The following is a 6,206-nucleotide window of genomic DNA, read 5'->3' on the forward strand; positions in this document are numbered from 1 at the left end:
ATCAATGCCAGTCAGCTGCATAGACAACACTACTATTAAATATCAAGCAGCAGAATCCTCAGCTGCAATGATGCTATTGAGTTTAACTGGTGAATCGTAGTCCGGAGGAACGTCAAAAAACAACTCGTCGTCGAAGCAGGAATCATCAGATGGTGATGCAAGGTATGGCAGCTTCAACACAAAGCCTGTGAGGATGCCTCCTAGCGCTGACACTCCTATGGTCGAGCACACAGCTGCTACCTGGTAGAGAGCCTGTTTATGGGCTGTCCTTCCCAAGCCTGGCTGTAAACCAGGGATCAACACCTGGAGCTCAAGCAGTTTAGGGTCCCCTGCCACTGGTGCTCTATGGGCGAAGATCTCGTACATACTGGGGCCGTAAACCTCCTCAGTAGCTGTCAGTATGGCACATATCCCCGCAGCGCAAGATATAAGTCCTGTCAGGCCGTGCAAGTTATGTATTCCACACTGATCCTGGATCCTGAAGCGCCGGGCCAGCAAAGGGCTTAGGTACTTGTAGCCCAGCATGCAAGCAGTGCAGCCCATCATACCCAGAGCGTACGCACCCGCAGGTGATATCATCATGTCCACAGACGCCCCGACCGTCACGCCTCCGGCCAGTGTCACGTTCTGAACGTCGGCCATGGTGAGCTTGCCATTTTTGTTGAGCATCGCAGAGAGAGCAAAGGCCGTGAGCGTGGAGGCACTGAGGCCAATGAAGGTGTGCAGGACGGCCCTGTGCTGGTCGTCCCCCTTCAGGGTCAGCGCTGAATTGAAGGAGGGCCAAAACACCCACAGGAACAAGGTCCCCATCACGGACAACATGTCCGACTGGTAGCTGGTATTCTCCTTTGCGTGGCCTTCGTTTAGGCCGGGCCTGTACAAGGCAAATGTGACACCCAAGCCAAAGTAACAGGCAAACAGGTGGATCAGAATGGAGCCCCCCGCGTCGTTGATCTTCAGATACGTCAGCACGGCCCACTCTGTGACCGCAAAGACCGGGACCTCCAGCAGAGCCATGACCAGCAGCTGCACCGGGCTCGTCTTCCCCAGCACCGCCCCGAAAGAGATCAGCACCACAGCACAGGCAAACTCTGCGTTTATGAGGTTGATCACCCCGAGGCGGATCTTCCCCTCGTGGCTGAATTGGAAGTAGCCCTGCACTAGGACGGCCCACTGGATGGCGAACGTCGCCGTGAGGAAGTTAAAGACCATCCCTCCGAAGCCGTAGAGCCGAAAGAACGCCAAGAGGCACCCGAAGCCGAGGAAGATCATGACCTGTATGTCAGTGAAGAAGGGATAGTCCCTGTACATGGCGTTGTCCATGGGGTTGGTCTCATTGGTCTGCAGTTTGGCATCTGCGTTGTCATCGTAGGTGACAAAGGCAGCATAGAGGGAAAGGATGACCACCTCCATGACAACCACAAACACAGGTAACCTCACTCGAAGGCTGGTGGAATGCTTCTTCATCCTCACAGTTCTCTCAAACAAATGACAGGCAGTCTTCTCCAACCTTAATCTCTACATAGATAAGTAAGTAAGTAAGTAAGTAAGATAAGAAAGGTCCAAAGCGTTAACCTTTCCCTCTCATTAACAAAGACAGGCAATATTCCCTTAGCTTGAACTTTGGCCATCATAATAAGCCATTTCAGTCCTGAGAGTTTTTCCTTTTTTGGGGGGTGCAGTGCATTTCCTTTTATAACACAATAGACGCACCAATAAAATGTCTCTCATCTCACACCTGACACCAGCATCATCTTTAAAAGTTAGGTAGAACGGTTGTTTAGAATGGGCACTTCTGTAGCCTACAGCTGACACCTATCTGACACCATTGTCTTGCCAGCTGTTGTTTACTCTCATTCCCAAAGAGCTGATATCGTGAAGTGATTGCGGATGGTTGATTTCCATTTGAGAACGTCTTGTGAAAATGACTACCAAGGAGTTTGCTGACACACCAAAAGGCATGTGACAGTCACACTATCCTTGGGTACTTAGATCATGGTGTCCGTGTTATATGGTTCTGCTATTGTTTTAAGCAAAACAAAGATAGATACTTCTTTGCATGAGAGACTGATGCTTTTAGCAAGTCACCGTTGTATTAAATGTTTTTAAATTTATTGCAATTTGTGCAGACATAAAATGGTTTCATTAAACCATTAGCCATAACTGTAGTTAGCATTTGACACCGTAAAACAAAACAATGTTTATATCATTTTAGAACACAATACAGATACAGCCTATTTTTTTAATCTGTAAAATATTCAACTTGCATTGACACACATATTAAACATTTTGCATCAAAGATTATAATCACAGATATATTTACAAATGTTTATGTTCAAATGTACTTTCCATACAATTGCACACTACCACTCGCACAAGCATATGCATACACATTTGTCAGGTTCACATACACACATGTAATCATGTAACAACACCACACACACAGACGCACACACTTTCAAAAATTGGGATTTTACAATATCATAACCTATGTTGCTGGGAAAAGGAGCTTGACAAATCTACTACTGCAGTGCCCAATGACCATGATCAGAATGACACCATCGGTAAAACTTTACAATATAGGGTCACTAAATTAACGGTTAATTAATGTAAGCACTAACTAATCCTTAGTTAATGTTTATTAACTCTAACCTTAACCATTAACCAACCCTAAATTACTAGTTAACATGGACACCATTATAAATGATTACTAGACACATTAGTTAACTATTAATTAAGTGATCCTTATTGTAAAGTGTCACCACACCATCTTCTAGTACTGAATGATTCTCTTATGAATCAGAAGTAAATACAGTATGCCTGAGTGGAGATTTAGAAATAGCAGTTCTTGTCTTTTGTTCTTGTTGATGCTCGCACTTCTCAGAGTCATTGGGCAAACACTGAGGGTGACACAGAGATTTCACAAATAGAGGGCAAACTGACATATGTTTACAGTGAGGTGAGGTTTATGCCACTGCATCAATAACAAGACACCTACAGTACATGCAGACACTATAGGCTCTACATTTGATGGGAATTAGAATACTTGAACATAATGCAAATGACTGTAATACGTTTTCCTCTTTGACAAGAGATGAAAGGCTAGAAAGTCTCAGGGAGTAAACTACTTTACGGCACCGTGCCAGGAGGAAGAAGGATATGCGAATATAATCAAACTGTGCATATAAAGTATATACACAGACTGATACTTTCCCCATAACTCGTACTGAAAGTTGTGTTTGAACTTTATTGCCTGCACATGTTGCATTGTTCCTACATCTACATCCTACTGTAAGATTCAGAATAGTTCAATGATGTTCATCATGTCTTCATTTATAATTAGACGTTTATGTTTTCTTGTGTTCAGACATAGGTCTATAGATGTTTGCCTGGCAGACCTGGCAGCTCAGCTGGGCACACCGCCAGTTGCTGAAAAGCAACTGGTTGACACGTCATACCCAGCTGTCAGTGCGACTGCTTCTGAAGAAGACGAGAGTGACTTGTCAAAACTGTCAAGGTAAATAACAAACATCTATAAACCTATGTCTGAACACAAGAAAACATAAACGTAAGATTCAGAAGACCATCTTTTCTGCTTTTCGAACAAACAGATTTCAAGCGAAATATGAAAAGAGTTTTAACATCATGACAAGTATGGCTACATGTGTATGAAGTCATTGTTCAAATAATTACTAATTCGTACAAGAGGCAAAACTAAAGATATATTGAACTTAAATAGATTCAATACACACACAAAATTCAGAAAGGTACTTTACAAGCTAATCTGACTTCAGGATGAATACAATTGTACAGTATGTGCACATACCATGTGTGCCAGAGACATCACAGTCAAAAGGCCTGACATTGTTTTGGCGGTGACACACGAAGCCTCTCAGTAATAACGTGTCAAAGGAGAAATCACATTTCTAATAGAATTGGCCAAGTTCTTTCAGAGTTATCTGACAGGGGCCTTCCAAGATCCAGCAGAGAGGCCGCTCATGTAGATATAAAGGTAAGGAAAAAACACAACTCTTATTTTCTTGGGATTATACATTAATTAAAACATTGAATGAATAATAGCATTCAAGTTCTGCCAAATCCATTCATTTTATTCCACCACTAGATGCCACCAAAAACTACACAGCACACAAACTGCACACTGAAAGTGATTTTACTTTAGTAAATACAGTATATCCTGTCACATCCCTCATCACATGATACCATAACAATGGTTACAAACCATGCAAACAGCAGTATAATTTCATTATTGTTGTCATCTTTGAAGACTCTTAAATAATTTACATCTTATATACAATAAACTGTCAATGTCTATAAAGAGTCAGCTTTATATGACAGTCCTTCCATATGCAGGTGCTACTTGTATAACACAAGACAGATGAAAGAATAAAGTCTTGATATGTTGTAACTGTATTCAAGATATGTTGAAAGCAGGTGCTCCAATTGCAATTCTGTCTGCATTCTCAACAAAATAACACTAAATGGAATTCTCTTGAAATATTGGTAGCATTTTACATTATAGCTCGGTAATAATGTGACAATAAAGAAGTAATAATTAGGTAATAATACCATGTAATTACTAAATATAGTATAATACTAGCTTGGTATTAACAGTATATCTGGGTAATTAGACTGATATTTATGTAATAGGCTAACAGATCCAGGGTAACAGGGCCAGAAACAAATGGTAATAATAGGCAATTTAATTTCTAATATTCGATTAGATCTAGAGAAGTAGGGATTAACTGGAAACACTTCCCAGCTAGCAATCTGCCACCGCCGATAGCAGCCCGCCAGTATTAATACCAATTACCTGATTATTACTTTGTTAATTACATGGTATTAGCTAATTATTACTTAATTATCACACTATTACCCCCATTACCATGTTGTTACCAAGCGGTAATGTAAAGTGCTACCCGTTTTAACAATTAAAGCAATCGTGTAGCCTACACACTGACAGTCAAAATCTCCACTGACGTCTAATTTCTTTCAAATCCCCCCCCCCCCACACACACACACAGATATAGAGCACATTTACGATATTTCAAGCTATATACATGAATGTTTCTATAACAATACAAAAAAAAGATTTCTCAGATACAATTTGCGTCATACACAATTTGCCAACACTGATAAATTGCAGTTTTTAAACATAAATGTGAGATCTAACATGTTTATATGTTGTATATCTGTGTTTACAAAAATAATTTAAGTGTGGGTCATAATGTATCATTTAAGTTTTACAGATCTGTGTCAAAATAATAAATAAGTGCAATTCTAAGTTCATTCATTTTTCTCATAATACTTTACACTACAAGGCTGTATGAAAGTGTATTAAGTACAGATGCTCAGCCAAAATCAGCTGTAATTTCACATTTAAAGTTGACATAAAATACTGTTATACTTACTCCAATGTTTTACTTATTTGACTTTGTACTAAAAAGGGTTTGTATCAAAATATCTTTCCCCATTAGTGTACATATTGGCACATTTTGATTGCAAGCATTTACACACAAAAAATGAAGAAAGAACAATACTAGACTAGAGATTTGCGTAATGTTGTAGACTGATCGTGTTCTTGGCTTGTGTTAACGTTCATATTTCATGGAATTATCTAGAAGTCATTCTTTTTAACTGACTTTTCTTATTCAAATCTACTTTATATTCACTCACAATATTATACTATAAAAACAATACAGAGGGTAAAATATGTAAGATCCCAGTAGGCCCTCATCAACTGGCATGAGGCCTCAGGACTCAGAGTAATAGCTATCAGATGATTAGTGAATGTGCAATATTTACAAAGGTTCATACTGTATTGCATTACTATCATTGCATAATGCATTAATATCATTGCATATGATCCCCGCCTAATCCCGGGGATAATGCAGTCAAACAATCAGGTCTGGTTTAGGGTTTTCATGACTAAATCTGTATCAAATCCATTTTTTGGCATTTCTGTGAAGCTCCCTGCGGTGAGTGAGACAAGTGATATAGACCAAGTGATATTGATCGTACGGACTCAGTTCATGGCCGGAGCGGAGGTGAGTAAAGAGGCCATACAGACAAAAAACAACGATTTCTAACAGTGCAACAACTGCAAATCACACATATTGTTACTTATATCACTAGAATGAATGCATAGTACCATCGATCTGTATGATGATCCAATCAGTCTGGTTCTG

At 40.1% G+C, this 6,206-nt stretch overlaps 1 pseudogene across 1 annotated transcript; it reads right to left on the bottom strand.

Moving 5' to 3' along the window:
• Positions 1-42: 42 nt before the first annotated feature.
• Positions 43-1,467, bottom strand: LOC310780873 (ammonium transporter Rh type B pseudogene; annotated as a pseudogene). The gene has a single exon. The product of its transcript is annotated as an ammonium transporter Rh type B pseudogene (transcript).
• Positions 1,468-6,206: the final 4,739 nt, after the last annotated feature.

The sequence above is a fragment of the Poromitra crassiceps genome (assembly GCF_964638095.1).
Source record: "Poromitra crassiceps genome assembly, chromosome: 8".
In the NCBI taxonomy this organism is placed as follows: Eukaryota; Metazoa; Chordata; class Actinopteri; order Beryciformes; family Melamphaidae; genus Poromitra; species Poromitra crassiceps.